Source organism: Mus pahari, chromosome 16, assembly GCF_900095145.1.
Source record: "Mus pahari chromosome 16, PAHARI_EIJ_v1.1, whole genome shotgun sequence".
In the NCBI taxonomy this organism is placed as follows: domain Eukaryota; kingdom Metazoa; phylum Chordata; class Mammalia; order Rodentia; family Muridae; genus Mus; species Mus pahari.
In genome coordinates, this window is record NC_034605.1 from 39228315 (window position 1) to 39247171 (window position 18857).

The 18857-nt window shown below is 41.3% G+C and overlaps 1 protein-coding gene across 4 annotated transcripts in view; it reads left to right on the plus strand.

The window, feature by feature from the left end:
* The window catches only part of Fars2 (phenylalanyl-tRNA synthetase 2, mitochondrial), a 412552-nt gene that overhangs the window by 21856 nt on the left and 371839 nt on the right, over positions 1–18857 (plus strand). For 3 of the 4 annotated variants that reach the window (XM_029547417.1, XM_029547419.1, XM_029547421.1), the window contains exon 2: positions 11186–11270. The gene's annotated coding sequence lies outside the window, so the exon portion shown is untranslated. Of the gene's footprint in view, positions 1–685; positions 814–11185; positions 11271–18857 lie in introns of all 4 variants that reach the window. The other variant, XM_029547418.1, reaches the window with a different exon arrangement.

Sequence of the window (18857 nt, forward strand, 5' to 3'; positions counted from 1 at the left end):
TCACATAATTTTAATTAACTAGTCACAGATGGCTAGTGATTACTTGATAACCTATATCTTTAGGATGAGATTTTATTAATTTCTGACAATTGAAAACATTGTCACTGACTACTGTGCCAGCAAACACTGGCACTTTCTAGAACTAGAAAGACCCTGTATAAACTCATTTTCTATTCATAGTTGTCTGGCTGTATGACTTACTTGAAATTTGTAAAAATATCTTACAGTCTTCAAAATAATTTAATGATGTCATACTACATTTTCGGTCTAGTCATTGGTTTCACTATTTTAATTGTATTATTTAATTTGACTGGAGCCATCCTAGGCGTATGTGTGAGAGACTGTCTTCTGAAACCTGGTTGAGTTTACTTCGCATTCAAGTGCTCTGCACTTTGTGTGGATTAGCATTGCTGAAGGTGCGGCTAGCAGCAGCATGATTGATCCTAGAGGATAGCCACTTTTCAAGTGACGAGTAAGGCTTAAAAAGAGAATTGTCACATTGAACTTGACTAACACATTAGCATTTTCCAAGTAAAGGTAAGCTTTAATGAGAAATTAGTAGAAGAGACTTTAATTAGGTTTGCTGAGGTCAGGCACACTCAGGCTACAGTACGATGCAGACCTATAATAGAATGGATCTGACCCATCTGACAGGTTGCTGTTGTGTCTGTATTTTCTCACTCAGGTCTAAGGGTAAGAGATGGAAGAGAGCTTAGAGCTGCACCTTGTACTGCCTTAAAAATAAACATTGGAGCCATGCTTCAGGATGGCTGTTTCTGTTGGAGTAAAGCATATAACAGAGAAATTGGCCAGGTTAGTCATTTTTGTGTACACTGTACGCTGACCTCTCATGCACGGGCATTATGGGATGCCGTCACCACTATGCTTTCCTCAGAGCTGGTTTTAAATCACCTCAGACAGAGTTATGAGTTTCCTCTACAGGGATTCCAGTTTCTGTCACTTCCTGCTCTCAGTAATCATCCTACTTCCTGCCTGCAAGCTTGGCCATGCACGAAAAACTTGTGTCCATGGCCACTGTTAGGCCAGTATATGGCACTAATACTTCAGTGTCTTCAGGGATCTTGTTGTTTAAAATGACTTCAGCCCACTAATTGCCTCACACTGGGAAATGGGAGACACTTCTTGTTAAGGACACAGAGCCATCCAATTTAGTCATCGCTTCTGGCCATCACTAACCTTACATCTCCCCCTGAGTCTGATCATTTCTCTCATTTAAGAAAATAATAATTCTTGAAAATTACTTTTAAGTGACAGGTGCTAAGATTGAGTTTCATGAGTATATACTTGATTTTCAAACTTTTTTTTTTTACCAGTTTCCATCAAGAAAAACCAAAACAGTTACACTTAAAATATGTTCTGGTTTATCGTCTAAAGACACTGGCCCACCCTGTAGAGCAGTGGATCAGTGATTAAGAGGTAGATTTGTGCCATTTAATGAGCAACATAGACTTTTGGAATTTGAAAGAGTATTCCTTTCTCCAGATGCCTTGCTCTGGAGATTACTGTGGACACACCCTAGAGTTCAGGAGACTCAAGGAAGAGCAGGAGGTACACTGGCCTGGATCCATAGGGGACCGAGGCAATTCGTAGCCTAAAAGGCAGCCTGTGTCCACGGTATGCAAATATACTGGCTGCAGCATTTGGGAGGGGGCAGGAGGGAGAGGCTCTGAGTAAGTGCTAGTCCTTGTGGTGATGAGACTGCAGACTGTTTCAGCAGTGCAGGTGGGGAGGACTCCCGTCCATGGAATAAATGATACAGCCCGATGGACGACAACAGGAGAGGTTAGGTTTGTGCTAGGAGACACTTAGGGTTGTTGTGTTCAGCTAGAGTTGGGGATACATGTCCTGGGAGAAAATGGAGACTCCAGCTTACGTGGAACACTTGACAGGACCCAGAAGTCCCTGGTCTTTGGAAGCCAAATCAGCCTTCATTTTTGAAAGGCAGATCAGGATTGGTGCCTGTGGTGACTCATCTAGAAGGAAGGCACAACAGATCTTTTTTTTTTTTTTTTTAAAGATTTATTTATTTATTATATGTAAGTACACTGTAGCTGTCTTCAGACACTCCAGAAGAGGGCGTCAGATCTTGTTACGGATGGTTGTGAGCCACCATGAGGTTGCTGGGATTTGAACTCTGCACCTTTAGGAAGAGCAGTCGGGTGCTCTTACCCACTGAGCCATCTCACCAGCCCGCACAGCAGATCTTTATGTTGTTTTAGTTCTAGTGAGAGAGAAAGCGAGGGTGGAAGTGACTAGGAGAGTGTAAGGGTGCATGGGATGCAGAGAGCACCATCAGGTCAGGAGCTGTGATGCATTTGTGAAGTTCTGAAGGTGTAATGTGTGTGTTGTTATAAGGTGAGTCTCCCTCTTGTCTGTCCTTTAGCTCTCACTAATTGTTATGTGTTTTCTTATGCATGCACAGTGGCTCTGTTTGTATTACTTCCACAAGGTCAGCTACGCTGCATACATCAATACCCTGCTCATGTTTTAAACCATTGTGTGGTTGGAGCTGTTACAAGAGGAGTGACCCTATTCTTTACTTAGGTAGTCCCTAGACACACAAATACATACGTCCTTTTTTTAATTTTTTTTATTTAGTGGATGTCCTTGTTCATGTATTATTTCCTCATCTTAATAGGTCTATTTGCAGGTTCAAATTGCTACAGATGGGATTGCCGATTAAAGGATATATGCATTAAAAATGAGATGGATTTTCCCAAATTGTTTCCCATTAAATTTTTATCAGCAGTTTCTTTTTCTTACACTACTGGATCTTTTCCAATCCTTGATTATTTAAAATGACCTCAGCATTCGAATGTTCATTTCTCTGGAGTGGAAAGGGTATTTTCATAACTTTCATTGGTTTTTGCAGTTCTGCTTTGGAAACGTTCTGTCTCTGAGTGATTCCTGCTTTTCCAATTAGAAGCTGGACTGTGGAATGCTTACTATTGTGATTTCTCATCATGGAGTTTTGGTTGATGCATTGGAATAAAATTAAGGCAATAGTAATCTCTTTGTGCTTTAGTGTAGTTTTAATCACAAGGACCTCAACATTTACCAGATACCTTGGAGAGTCTGGTGCTGGGGGTGGGGGGAGCAGCAAATAATTGGAAGAATGAATTTCCAATAACATTCATCCCCACATTCTATGAGTGGCTGTCACATCCCACCTTCCTTTGGAATACTGTTTTGAGGCTAGCAATTAACAGAGTTCTGTTTGTCAATATTTTATTTGTGATACTTTGCATAGACTTTAATAAGTAGCACTTAGGCATGTTTAGTTTACATTAGCTTCCTCATTGCAACAGCTTTCCCAAGTTCATTGACAGCTTCCTAGTGGTCGGCACCTTCCCTCATGCAAGGTCTTCCACCCTCGGGTCTCACCTGTGGCATTTTACATCCCCTGACACCTAACCACTCCCTCCTTGTACCTTCTGTCTCCTAGCCTCTTTTCCCAGTTGAGTCCTTCTAGTTTTACCCTTCTCTTCTTCAATACTTCCTCTTTTTCCTTCATGGTCTCTTTTCTAATTTTATAGTTAACATCTACACTCCTTCCATTTACCATGCATACACAGACAGTATAAAGTAGGGTTTGTTTATAAGAGAACATACAAGTTTTGGTCTTTCTAAGTCTGGCTTATCTCAATGTAATTCTAGAGCCATCCATTTCCCTACAAATTTAATGATTTAATTTTGCTTTATAGCTGAATAAAATTTCTTTGTGTATATATGCTACATTTTCATTATCTGTTGTTTGATGGTTCCATCCTGTTGTGAATAATGTATATGCAGTTATCTCCATTATAGGATATAGAGTCTTTTTTTTTTGTTTGAGCTGAGTACAGGTGGGTTATGTGGTAGGTCTATTTTTAAACTTCTGATTTCTATAATGGCTGTTCTATTTTACAGTTCCATCAACTATGAGTAAAGATTTCTTTTTTCTTACTAGCATTTGTTGTTGCCTTTTTTTCTTATGTTAGCCATTTAGAAGGTGGAATTTCAAATGGGTTTTAATTTGCATTTTTCTGATGGCTAAGGATGCTGAGCTTTTAAAATTACTTACTGGACATTTGTGTTGCTTCTCTTAAGAACTGACAGTTCATTTTCCTAGCCTTTTTGTAGATGAATAATTTTTTGTGTTTAATTTTTGTCATTCTTTGTATATTATAGATACTAATCTCCTGTCTGAAGTATAGCTGGGAAAGTTTTTCTCCCATAATATAGTTTGTCTGTCTGTTGATAGTTTCATTTACTATGCAGAAACTTTTTATTTCATATTATTTGGATGTAAAACTAATTGGCAATTAAAAATTCCTTGTCCCTTGATGTAGCTCACTTGCCTATGATGTTAAAAGATCCTATGTTCAATCCCTGGTAAAATACATAGACACACACAGACACACAGACATGCAGACATACTAGAGGCACCTACATAGACACACACAGCAGTGAGATACACACACACACACACACACACACACACACACACACACACACCATGCGCCTGCACACAGAGTAGTGCTTACATGTAAGATTTTAGTATTTGAAAACAAGACAGCTCGGGGAAACAGTGTGCTTTCTCTGTAGTGTGCAGTTCTGTTTCTCTACATGAATTACAGAGCTCTAGGATGACAGTACTGTTTAGATGACATGATTGGATGATGTTGGCATACCATGTTTTAGGTGATGAATGATTGGTTGATTCCAGTGAGGTTAGCCTTAGTAGCTAATATCCCTCTTCTTAGCTCCTTTGGTGCCAATTTAAATAGTTGTAGAAAGAAGGCGGTTACAATAGTCCATGGAATACTTACTGGAATGTCTCACTGGAAGCAGATGACATATAGGGCCATATATAGGAATACATCTTCTTCTCACTTTGAAATATTGTAGAATTAGGTATAAAAATATATACAGATATGTGTTAATCATTAGGCATAAGACTCTTAATTAGTCTTTATTTCTTGTTATAATTTCACTCTTGCTAACATTTTATAATGTAAGGAACACGACCTATTTATTTATCATTAGTGTATGTTGCTGTATGTGACTATGTGGGTGCTGGTGCACTTATCCACATGGAGGTTGGAAGACAACATTCAGGAGTTGGCTGTTTTCTTCTCCATAGAACCAGGGGATCAAACTCAGATCTTCAGGCTTGCAAGGCAAGTGCTTTTACCCATCGAGCTACCTCCCTAGGCCATGGAGTACTGGTGTAGGAAAGTGCTAGCCGAACTCCTATCAATGTATATATAATGAAGATTTTAAAAGTAAAGTAGTTTCTTCTAAACCCCATTTAAAATCCACTGCTGCTTGGAGCACTTCTTTCATGGCAAGGTACCACAGGGTTGGCAGGAGGTGAGTGATTTTAGATCCTTAGACTGTTCAGTGTCAGAGAAAGAAAGATGAATATTTTGCTCACCTTTTGCTAATGACAGTACTCTGAAGTTTTAAGCCTACTTTATGGAAAATAATTGTCTATTTTCTTTGGTAATATTGAGTAATACTAATGAGTTAGAGATTTATCTACTTTTGTTGCCTTTAGAATTAAATATTCAATATATTTGAAAAATAATGTTTCTTTACAAAAATTCATTGATTTATTACACTAATATGTGCTCGTTAGATATAAAAGCCTAGGAAGACACACTCCTTTCCTCCAAAGAGTGGATATTTTAGTGAGAGAGATTAATGTCAGCAACTTCAAAAGAATCTGAAGATACCATGGTGATGTAAGTTCTGAGAGCAGGATTGCCCTTAGAGACAGGCAGAGAGGACCTTTTTCAGAGGTTGTTAGCATGAGCAGGAGTTAACCAGGAGGCATCCGTGGGCTTCTCTTAGTTTTGGATTCTGTTGACATGGATTTATGATTCTGGCTGGTTAGTGTTTGGGGAGGGATAGTTGATAGCGACACATGAGGTTTGTCAGATGTTCAGGAAACAAATTATGAATCTAAAATTCTTTATACTTTTCTAGAGAGTTTTAACTAGGAAAACGGCCTTATGAAATAGATAATCAGCAAGCATTGCTGCTGGTCAGGGATTCATGTATTGATGGGCAGCAGAGACCTGATAATCTAGGTAAGAATGATGGCCTCAGCAGCAGCAGTGGAGGAAAAGGAGAGATGGAAGACTAGTGATGTTTTTCAGTTTTCAGGGTGGAGTGCCTTATCCACCTTGTCCCAGTTGGTAAATTAACAAAGTTGGGATAGAGTCTGAATTTGCCAAGTAGAAGATCTCCAAGGTACATTCACATGTAGAAGCCCCACACATGAATACATATGTGGGCTGAAGCTCCACGGGATGCTGTAATGAATTGAGGAACCTTGACATATTACTGACATTTGAAGATCATGATACTTGAAGGTAGATTAGACCAAAATACGTCCCCCCTGACCCCCCCCCCCAAAAAAAAAGGGTGTAGCAGAGACTAACTCAGTGAACAATGGAACTCTGCGTGTGATTAAGAGTCTTTGAAGGAGACTGAATTGAAATATTTAGAAAGGTAGGAGAAAGACAGAAAGAAGATCCTTAAACCCCCAGAGTAGGCCCAGTTTTGAAGAAGGTGCAACTGGTAGACACAGTTGTGGCTACTGTGTGGAATACATAGGCCGCTGGCAGCAGTGGTACAGTGCTCTCAGGACAGTGGAGCAGAGCAAGGGCTCCCTGGGCTGACAGACAGCTGGATGAGAAAGTGGAGATGAAGGTTTCAGCTGTCAATTTCCAAACTGCATTGCCTTGTGGGCTCACGTAACTGCAGCTGGGAGGTCTACGGGCTTTGGCAACAGCGGCAGTTTCTGAATCTGTAGCAACCAAAAATTACCTCAAAAATCCAACCTGGGCTGAACCCCTAGTCTTTTGGGCCACACTCACCTGGGCTGTGTCATGTCACCTCAGTGCTGTCTTGGTTCTGAGCACACAGCTCAGGCACATTGCCCTGCCATGGGCACCCTATAGACTGAGGACTGAGAAGCTTCCTGAAAAGCCTGGGTTCTGATTCAGGACTATTCGGGTTACACGTCACAGTGCTGGTGTTGTTGCTCATTTTACTGTGCATACGAGTTTTTCTTCCCTCATAGAAGTCAAATACTTTCATTATGGAAACAAAGAATATTTTCTACCTTCATTCTTGAGCATGATTGATTGGTTTTTCTTTGATTTGTATTGATCTAGGATGTATGATTTTAAAAATTGTTTGATTTGCTGACTTAAATTCTGTTAAACATTATTCCATAGATTTTGGCCTATTGTTAGGACACGGTTTCAGCAATTTCTGAAGTGGCCCTAAAATATACTTCTGCCACTGTTTACTGCATATTTGTGTGAAGCGGCTGGCATGCTTAGTGTTGATACTTATAAAATCAACATATCAGTCAACTCCAAAAACACTGACAATAATCTACATCTGTGTCATAGAGGGTTAAACTTTCAAGCAAGAGTGAATTCTTTATGTAAAAATAAACAAATTTACTTTATGTAATAGTCAAATTATATATATTCTAAGAAATATTCTAAAACATATTTATAATGATTTACTATCGGTACATATTTGATTTGTGTATCTTTTATTTACTATATATCCAGGGCACTGTAAGTTTTTCTGGTGCAGAGGGTTGTAAGTGGACAATGTTTAAGAAGCTCTGTTTAGATACTTAAGTCTGTTCCTTGGGAAAGAAAGGGATAAATCCCTGAAAAGAACAGGAGCCACCACTGCACGGGATTTGCAAGAGAGAGTTGCTTTGCTCTTAGCGGAAGAAATGTGAATCTGTGTGTATGCTGAAGTGACTGAGCCATGAAGCCTTGGCCTAAGCAAGATGCATGCTTCCTCCTCTACTGACAGAGGGTGATGCAGAAAGAATGGGCACCCATGAGTGCGTGCATGGAGGCTGGGATGAGCTTGGAAGGATCCTGACTCCTTTGCACGAAGAAGAGAAATGATGTAGAACCCTAATAGGCTGTTTTTTAAAATTTTTATTTTTAATTTTTTAATTTCAATGTATAGGAACCTAAATTGTTTCAGTCTTTAAACCTCAATGGAGGAAAAGTTATTGCTTAGTGGTAATATAGATAGCTACTTTTATTAAAGAGTCTTGGCAAAAGCGAATTTCAAAACTCTGTGTACCACGTATTCATCTGTCAGAGGGCTTGCTCATATTATATTATATGCTCATATTATATATTATATTCTTGTCATGGGCATTCTGGAACTTGAGGACAACAGAAGTGTTGCACCATGAATTCTCAGTGCTGATTTTTGACCATAGTGAAGTGACTGTGAAGGCTGAAGGTCAAGCGGTTGATTGATTGGGTGATTAAAATTCCTTTTAAAACAAATTAGATGTGCTCGATTTGCCACAGGTGAGAAGTACTACATGGAAATGAATCTCATTAGCAATTAAAACTTCTTGGATCATCAAAAAGGAAGTTTTATGTTCTACACACACACACACACCCGTGAATGACCTAAGATACAATTCAGGCATATTCAGCACATTGTTTTCATATGCAACCGCTAGATGAGTGTGTCCCTATTTTTAATTTAGAGATTGGTACTGACTCTAGTACTTGATGTTAGCCATTCACTCCATTTGCCTTTATATTTCCAGGTTATTCGATTTGTCATCCTTTGCTTAGGAGGAAGTGGTAGAGGAAGTAAGTCTGTAGGCATGAGAGTTGTAGCTTTCACTGGGCAGAGGGAAGGAGGATATTTGGGGTGATGGTCTGAAGTAGAAATTTCTGGTTTCTTTGGAGACTGTTATGCCATGTGATGTTTTGCCGAAGCAGACATGTGATAGAACTTGTGATGATTAGAAAAAGTATAAATATGTCCCTACAGACAGTGTGATGAAGTTCTTGCATTTGTTCACCTTGATCTGCTTTGCTGATCTTCACTTGTGGCGACTTTGTAGAGACTTGAGTTCTTTGTAGACTCATGAAAGCACTTCTCCTGGTATTCTGGTGGCTTCTTGCTGGTTTCATGGGTTTGTGCAGATCGGTCTGGACTGCTGTTGCTGATATGTGTTTGGTGTTTTGATAGTGGACTGGACTGCTGACAGTGAAGATTGGAGTAGCATCAAAGATCAATTTGTAAACAGGTCCACAACCCCTGTTTCCTATTCACCTTTCTTCTCCTGACTTCTGGTAGGTGGGCTAGAAGTGAGGTTGATGCACTAAAGACCTCTTATTAAGGTTGGTTTTGAAAAATCCAAGCGTACAGTGGTCTGAGGAAGTAATATGTGAAAAACATGTACATCTTAGGGCCTAATTTGGGGCAGATTTGAGCTATATGGACTTGCATAAGTTACATCTACACAAAGACCTTGATAAGGAAAATATTGAAATTGTTTTAGTTTACATGGAGTAAATAAGAGGAGGTAAGAAGATGGCAGAAAGACCCCCAGGATGGCAAGACAGTTGGAGATGACGATAACTACTGTTAGAGTGGGAATTACTTCAGTGTAGCTGTTTTTCAGGTTTTTAAAATTTACTTTGTTTTAGAATTTAGATTTGTTAGGGCATACAGGGTATAAATGCAGTGTATTGCTGGTTACCTGGAAACTGAACAGTGTGAGCTCTATTTTCATTTTCACTTGGAAATATTATGACTAAGTATTTCTTTTTGCTTTTTTACCCCTTTCCCTGTGTGCCCTCCCAAATTCCTATTGTCCCCAACCCCAGCAACTCCTAGTCCACCCTCAAAATCTATTCTATTTTCTCTTCCCAGGGACGTCCATTCATCCCCCATTTGGTACTTTTAGAAGCATCAATAGATTAGAATAGTTTCTGGCTTGTTGTAAAGGAGAATATTTGTAAGAGCAGGGAGCTTTCCTTCTCCCTTCCTCTTGTCGGATCTGTATGATGGCCTTAGCCTGTGAGCAGGTTGTTGAGATGATCATTAGCAAGCAGTCTAGCAAATAGAGTGTGACAATCAGTGTGTTCTCTGTAGTCATCTTTATAGTGTGGAGATATTGGGCTTCTTTGACTGTATTGCGTTGCAGTAGATGTTTAGATGGAAGAGTTATTTCCCAACAGAGAAGGCCAGTGCTGGAAGGGGCTCCTTTTAGAAGGCTTACAGCTCAGAGGTGGAGGGTTTTCGATTAGCAGCCTCTCAGTAAGGACTGCATGGAGTTAGGTAAGTAAGAAGGGAGCTGGTCATGAGACTATCTACTGTGCGCACCTGCCCATCCATCAGAACTTACATGTGTGGAGAGTGGATGAAATCCTGAGTAAATGTGTATTGTTACGTGAGCAGTCATGTCAAGCTCCCTAATGCCTCAGTACTATGGGATGGTAAGACCTATCCCAGGTCAGGAACAGGGGAATGGTGAGACCTTCCAGAGGTCTGAGTCTGGATGTTGACATATCCCTGTGCAGATAGTACCAACTACAGCTTCATCTTCCCAGGTGACTGCCACCTGAGACTGCCCCCTTATAGAGACTGAAAAAGCTAAACATGCCTTTGTTCCTCAGTAGTGAATGTGCTGACTCAGAGGCTGCTGGTGCCTCTCCATTACAGCTTATGGCCTGCATGGGTCTGGCTTTTCTTACTTGTCATTCTTCATCCCTCGTCATCCCAGTCAGGCTGTTCTGAAAGCCATGCAGATCATGTACACATGTGTTAATTCTGACATATGACTCTATTTTTAACACGAAATGTTTCTGTCATAGCAAAGCACGCAAGACATAAACATTGCCATTTCCACCATATAGTATGTTAGTAATAAGTACATCACATTGTGCCTCTGTCAGAACCGTCCACCTCAGTCATTCTAAACAGAACCTTTGCGTCCATTAGATGTTAACTTTCCATCCCTTCCCCACCTGACTCATGGCATCGGCTATTCTGCTTTCTATCTCTGTGAGTATATCTAATGTCAGTACTTTATCCAAGTGGAATTATTCAGCATTTGTCTTTTCACGAGTGGTTCACTTGGCACAATTATTTTCAAGGTTATCTGTGTTGTAAAACATATGGGCAGTTTCCCTTTCTAGATTACAACATATCTTCTTATACACTTTTGTGTTACTTCTGTTTTTGGCTGTTATGGATGATATAACCATAACAGTGTGCTCCTGGTATCTGATGATGTTCCTGCTTTTAGTCCTTGTCATTATACATTGCAGCGTGGAACTTTAGAACCATAGGATAATTTTGTTTTTATTTTCAGGCCCTTCTGTACTGTTCCGTGAGGAGGCTGCCTGATTTTGGATTCTCACAAGCAAGTGCACAGGGCTTCCAGTCTCACCTAGGAGGTAGGTATGCTTGTCTTGAGTCTTCGAATGGAGGCAGAGAGAAGCTGAGTGTCACACAGGTAGAGTCAGTTCATATGTGTGCATTGGAATTTGCACTCTACCATCAGAGTCCAAATGATGTCCCTGACACACAGGCATGAGAAGGCCCTGAGACAAAGCAACGGCACTGGATTTAAGTCTGCTTCAGGCTTAACGCTGGGAAGATCCTGTTAGCTTTCCCCCTTTATGTGAAAATGTTATTGAAAATAGAGTAATCTTTAAATGCCATTATCTGCCTTTTCCCTGACTTTCTGGGTTTATACTTTAAAATGTTTCTTTTATTTAAAATATTATCTTAAAAATGTCAGCACTGTTTGGTTTTCATTTTGACTTTCTTGAGTAAATTTTTTCTTTAAACCTTTTGAATAAATATGCATTGGTTCTAGTGAATTTTAAAATATAGCTCTATTCTACCCTTCTCTGTCAGAAGTTTGCTTTGAAATAAAACCAAGCAAAGTATCTGAAGCCGATTTAAGCTGGGGAAGCCTGGAGGGGAGCAATGGTAAACACTCTGGGCTTCTTCTTATAAAGATAAAGTGAGCTTACAGCTTTCATCCACAGAGGAGAAGCAGGGACATAATCATTCTCCTGCATATATTTGGCTAGGAAACTTGGTTTTCTCTGAAAGGGACACATGAGGCTGTGTGGCTTTTAGAAATAGAACTATGACAAGGTCTATTTTATGTCACAGGGTCTCCAGCACTTCACATTGCTACTAGCCAGGATATATGAGGGTCTTCCGGAGCTGGCCTCATCGTAGCTGCCTTGTGTAAGCAGGGATCCAGTGTGTGCTCTGTCTTCAGCTCCTCCTGCAGGGTTGAGAGGAGAGAAAGACATCCTGGTCCAGTCTTTTGCTCACATCCTGCTGAGCTGCTGCTCAGAGACAGAGTCCCTCTTGTCCTGCAGGAGGCTGTGTGCAATCCCAGCAGTAAACAGAAACAAAGAGATACTATGGGCCATCTGGTGAAGGTGCTATATTCTCCCTAACTCTTTTCTAATATGCTCCTCTTTAGGTCTTAAAAGTTTTACTATGATGAATCACAAAAATGTCTTTTCTCATGCTATCCTCATTAGCTAAGATTGCTGGGGTGTATTCCTTATATATGAAGGGAGTCTCTTTTATTATTACTTGACTTCTGACAGAAAATTACTCCTGGCTTTGCTTTAGTGCTGGTTGCTATAGCAGAGAGATTTAGTTTACTCTGTAGAGCTATGCACTTCAAAGTACAGAGGAAGGGCAGAGATTTGCCTCTCTAGATTTCAGTGTAAGCTGAAGGTCACCTTCTGGGTTTGGTGGTGTTTTAATCAGGGTTCTCAGTCTGGAGAGATGGCTCAGCCATTAAAGGCTAGTCTCACAACCAAAAATATAACCAGGGTTCTCTAGAGGAATGAAACTTACGGAATGAATCTGCATATATATATAAAGGGGATTTATTAGAATGGCCTACAGGCTGTGTTCCTGCTAGTCCAACAGTGGCTGTCTACCAATGGAAGGTTCAAGAATCCAGTAGTAATGCAGTCCATGAGACTGGAAGTTTCAGCTGGTCTTCAGAATACACAGGAATTCTGAAGAAGTGGACTTTAATGCCAGTGAAGGAATTGACTTGCTAGTGAGAACCAGAGCAAGCAGGCAAAGACAGGGCAAGCTTCCTTTTTTCATGTCCTTTATACAGACTGCTAGCCCTCATTAAAGGGGACTCTTCCTACTACCTTAAAGATCTAGATTAGGAATGGGTCTTCCCACTTAATGACTTAATTAAGGAAAAAAACAAAAACCCTATAAGTGTGCTTAGCTGTTTGAGCTTTAGTTAATTCCAGGTGTAGTCAAGTTGACAACCAAGAATAACCATCACAGGTGGCTCCCGAATTGTGTAAACAGAAGATGGTTGCCTTTTTGAGGTTATTTCTGATCATTCCAGAAGGCTTCTCATTTAAATGTTTACCTCCTGTGAGGCACACTGTTCCAGCTCCTTCTGCTTCTTGTGTTTGCAAACACCCAGCGATGCCACTAAAAGCAAAAGACCTGGGTTTGTTCGTGAGTGGACCACAGAGCCAGTGTAGTCTTAGGGCATTTGGATGACAGAAGGGAAGAAGCTGTGTCTCTTGCATTTCTTCTTTCTCTCAGGACAGTGGCCGAGTCGGACTGTGATTTTAAGGTTACTTAGTAGAAATTTCCTCAGAGTTTGGGGATGAAGTTTAAGTGTGCGTGTGTTTCCTTTTTTTAATTTTTTTTATGAATATTTTAAGGTGGGCATGGTTTGACACTCCTGCAGTGGCAGAAAGATTGTGAGTTCAGTGTCATCCTTGGCCATATAAAGAGACCATCTCAAAAACTGGAAATTAAGTGAAAGCATGCATAGGTATAATATTTGAACATGGAGTCATTACTTTTTGTCCTATTTTCTGAGAGAGCATTGTTCATAGTTGCAGCAACAAAAATGTATGACTGATTGTGGCTATCCCACTGTGTGTCTTAGAGGTCTGACTGATGGCTGAAAGTCACTGAGTTGAGTAGCTGAGGACAAGGACTTCCCTACCCACTCCAAAACCATTTTTGATGTAGTTAGAGCCTTCATCAGCAGATACCAGAGTGCACAATTTCCTTCTCTTTTGTACAACAGTGTACTACTTGTATGCCATTAGTGTACATCCTCCTGAGTATGCTCATGTACGTCTAGATGACTTCATGGCTCTAAGACACTGGAAATGCTCTTCAGAAGGCGGCTACACTGTGTTCTCAGGGAATGATGATACGGATGGACATAGGGTCCTTGAACTGGGTGCATGTGTGCATATATGTGCACATATAAGTATATATACTGTAAGCTATCTGAATTTTAGGTCTCTACTTATATCTGCTGATTCAGAGTGATGTGAAAGTTCTCATTCACCTTTGGCTCGTGACATTTACTGGGGACACTGGCTGTGACTCTGCTTGTTCTTTTCAGAGAGGAGCATACTGCGTTTGGCATGACATTCCTGTTTAGGTAATCTCTTAACAATGTGATGACATGGGGAATGGATCTTCTAACCTTTATGCAGATTTCTTCCCTTAGTTAATTTCTAAGGTGACAGGTGTTTGTAGAGGTGGGAGTGAGGCAGATGTGCTGATGGATATGAGATAGATTACTTAGAGAACAGTCTGTGGCATCTGGTCACCTTCTGAAGTCTTAGAAAATGAGGTTGTACTCCTGGGGCTCCCAGCATCTCCTGGAGCAGTTTGCCGGGCCTTTCTGGGCTCCTCTTAGTTATTTTCTCTGCACCTTAGATTGTTGACCACCATGTTGGCTGGTTAGTTATTTTAAAAAAATATTCTAGAAATTGGAAATAACAATGACAACAAGGTAACAACAAATACTCTTTAAAATGCACCTGTTCTTCCATGGAGATGTTCTGCTAGCTCTTCCTTTACCCAGTTCCTAGCTCTGGGCTCTTCCCCTGCCTCCTCTTTCTGTTCTTCCTTCCACTTCCCCTGCCCCTCCTTTCTTCTGCCCCCACCCCCTTGTTTTTTGAGATAGGGTCTTACAGACCTGACTGGCCTGGAACTTTCTGTGGAGACCATCTTGGCCTCAAACTTAAATGATTTCTGTTTCATCCTCGTAAGTGGGCTTAAGCATGAGATGCCATGTTCACCTTGGCAACTCCTGGGACTTTTAAAGAGCATCATTTCCATAGGAGACAGTTCTGAGCTCTCTGGGTTCATAGGAAAGAAGTGTGGATGTTAGATGGCCTCAGTGTTCCTTTCTTGATGGGACTGTAATATTTTGGATTTTCTGTTTTGAATATTTTAATACAAATAGTGAAATAAGTTGGACCTTAAACCCATGTTGACATTTGAATGTATTGGGTCTCTGGTGTACCTGTAAGCACAGGCTGAAAGTTGTCTGTTCAGTGTCTTCGGCCCACTTGCGTTTGACTGTTGGGTGTCAAGGGGTCAGGCGTGGTACTTTTTATTTGTAGTGCCATGTTGGCACAAAAAGGTTTTATATTTGGAGTTTTGGACTTTGAGGTGTAAGGACGTTCAGGCTGTGTTAGGACAGGGAGGGCAGCAGTGACCAATGTGAAATAGGTTTGTCATGTGTAACTAACAAATATTATTCCAGTTTAGTTGTCAGACCCACAAAAGCAGAAGGTAGTATCCAGATATTACATGGGCACGTTGGGTGTTCAGCTGAGCATACAGCTAGATTTCGATGTGCCTTTTGCCCTCTGAAGGTTTTCTAGTGCACACTAAGATGCTGGCCAAGTGTCCCTTTCCAGGCTTTGTCCCAATTATCAGTCAGACCCCATTTCCTTTGTCACTTGAAGACACTGAACATTCTTTTCACATTCTGAGGTGGGTTTTGTTTGACACCTTTCATTCTGTCTCCTTATGGGTCCTAAGAGGAGACTCTCGGATTCCCCCCATACCTGTGCTGCTGAACAGGAAGTCCAGGTGACTGTGTCTGCAAATTATGCTTGGAGCAAGGCTCTGTTTCAGCACTGAGTGGGTGCCGCTGATGCCGGTCTGCTGTGGTCTGCATGGTAATCACAGGCTGTTCTGTGGAGAACTGGAACTGTCCTGAAGTCACAGAGTTTCAGTTCACTCAACATATGGAAGGACATGTGCTAGTCTTGGTAACTGTGGTTTAAGTACTCTAGGAGTTAAGTTAAAACAATGAGTGCTGTGCCTGGCTTGAGTCCCAAGAGTATGGTTGGTAAGCATTGGATGATTGCTGATGGCTAAGTGGAGTGTTTCACAGTGCAGGAACAAGACTGCTTCCAGAAGGAAAGCTGAGTTCTTCAGGTATGTGGTCAGTGTAGTCTGGGGTGTGGGGATGTCTTTGTCCCAGATTCAGGCTGTGTTCTGCATCTTCAGATGACATGCCAGATGGAGGAAGAGGTACCAGCTCAAGAAAGCATATGCCCAGCTAACCTTCACCATTCACTAATAAGTGCCAGGGACTGAGATTACCTCATTTATCCCATCGAAGCTTCATATTAGTCCTGGGACCTAGGTCAGCTTCTAATGCGGAACAAATGTGGGCTTGAAGAGTCTAAGCTTTTCTCAAGGTCACAGGGGATCAGCCTAAGTTGAATGTTAAGTCACGTGGGGAAGCTTTACACCTACCTGGGCAAGAACTCTGGAAGCTAAAGTATAGACGAGGTGAATTTAGTTATGGACCCAGGGACAGAAGCATACATGTGTGTGCAATACTAAAGAGATGCACAATAGTTCCCAAGATCCTCCAGGTAGAGTTGACTCCAGTTTTGGGCACAAGGCTGAATCTGTATCGGTGGTCCCAAGATGAAGTGCATGTTGTTTTGATGGATAACAGTGGATAGCACATGGCCTGTATTTGGGGAATTCTCTGCCTGTGAATACTCAGCTCGAAGGCAATTCCAGGGTGAGCAGAGAGATAGATGGTGGATTTTTGTTGGTGTTGATTTTTTTTTTTTTGCCTGCTATGCAAGGTGGCTCTCCATAGAACTGCTATGTGTGTCCTAACTCACAGGCCCTGTGTGCCAACCTCTATGGCCCTTCTGACCCTCTTTCCCACCTCCATCATGTGACATGTCCCTTTCATGTGCATGGGCCTGCTTCCCCAAGCCCTGTGTGCCTCCCCAGCTCTGTATCCCCTTCCCGGAGGCCCCATGTGTACCTAGACTCACAGTGGCCGCCGTCCTCCTGAGTAAGCTAGCTGCTGTACTGTGGCCCCAGTGCTCTGTCAGAGGGGTGTATGTTCTTTAAGTGTGTGAGATTGGTTTTTAATTCTAGAAGTATTGCAACAATTTTATAAAAAGCTTAGAAATAGGAAGACAGATTCACATGCACATCCACTACTCTGAAATGACCATTTCCATCTTAATCTTTTTCCTGTGATTTTTTTCCTAGCTGAACCTATTGTTTTGTATCTACACTTTCCTTTATTGGTATAGTGACATCTTTATGGCTGCATGATATTCTGTTGTCCTGCTACACTATTCATTTCCTAAATGTGTTGTTGATGTGTATAGTCCAGATTTTATTTATTAATAATTTTCACCTTCTTGTGATGGAGACTCTCAGAAACAGTGTTATAGGATGGTGTACTTGTTAGTTATTTTAATTTTATTTTTTATTATCTGGGAGGAATTGGTGTGTAAGCGCCTCATCCACTATCAGTGTTCCCACCCCTGGATGGGTATAAGAAAGCATGCCAAGGGGCTGGAGAGCCGGCTCAGTGTGCAAGAACTCAGGCTGTTCTTCCAGAGGACTAGGGTTCAATTCCCAGTACTCACATGGTAGTTCACTGTCTATATCTTCACTTCCAGGGCATCTGGTACCTTCACACAGACACACATGCAGGCAAAACCAATAAATTCTTAAAAAGAAGAAGAAGAAGAGCCTGCTGAGAAAGCAGGAACCAAGCAGTAGGTAGTGTTTCCGTGGTTCCCACCTCTGCTTCTGTATGAGTTTCTGCCCTGACATTCTCCAGCGGCCCATTGGGCTTGGGATGCCTAAGCCAAGTGAGCCCTTTCCTCCCCATGTTATGTTTGGGTCATAGTGTTTGTTATAGCAATAGAAAGCAAACTGGAACATGCCATGGAGAAGAAGCATTTCTATGGCTTCTAAAACATACTGCCTGATTGTTTCCCTGAAGCTCAAACCAGTTTACAAGGCCATCTCAAACTCATTTGTTTCCCAGATGGTCATACAGTTAGGATTGCAGCCTCTCACAGAAGGAGAGGGTGTGTGTGTGTGTGTGTGTGTGTGTGTGTGTGTGTGTGTGTGTAACTTCACTAGTATTTCTATATATTGGCTGGAGTACTGCTGCTACCCTAGTCAATGGGAATATACCATCGTCTCATTGGCAATTACCTGTCCAGATCAGGGCTGGTAGGACAGTACACATGATGTGGGAAAGAGCAAGTTGTAGATGTTTCCTGCTTTTTTGGGATCTGGACATTTAAAGAACACAGGACTAATGAAATGGCCCAGTGTGTGAACTGGAGAGATGGCTCAGTTGATAAACATAGTTTCTATGAAGTTTGACAACCTTGCCTGGATTCCTGCTCCTCCATGGTGGAAGGCTGAGGACCAACTGCCTGCTATCCTACATACTCATCCCTCAGCATTCGCGTGCTTCCCCTTCAGTAGTAAATGGTGCAATAATTTTTGAAGGGCAACATAGGCCACTTAACAGGTATATTCAGCTGTAAACACTGGGTTCCTATTGGCATTTGACTTTGGGGACTACTTCATAACTTGCACGCGCAAGTAATGTTCAGAGGGAATTGGTTCAGATGGGGGAGGTAGGTGGAAGCACCTGGGCTTGTGCTCAGGAAATGTCTAACCTGGGCTACATATATTACTTTGTCTCACCAGGTAAGGACTCTGAGATGCTGTATGACTGACTGTTCTGTGGTTGACTGATAGTTTGTTATAATCTTTGTCAATTTCGTTTTCTTCAATTTATTATCTTTTCTTTTGGATCATAGACATATGTCATAAGGTAGGGATTATTTATTATCTTTTAAATCATGGATTTTATGCCTGTCCTTTAGAGTGCCTAGTGCATTGCTATG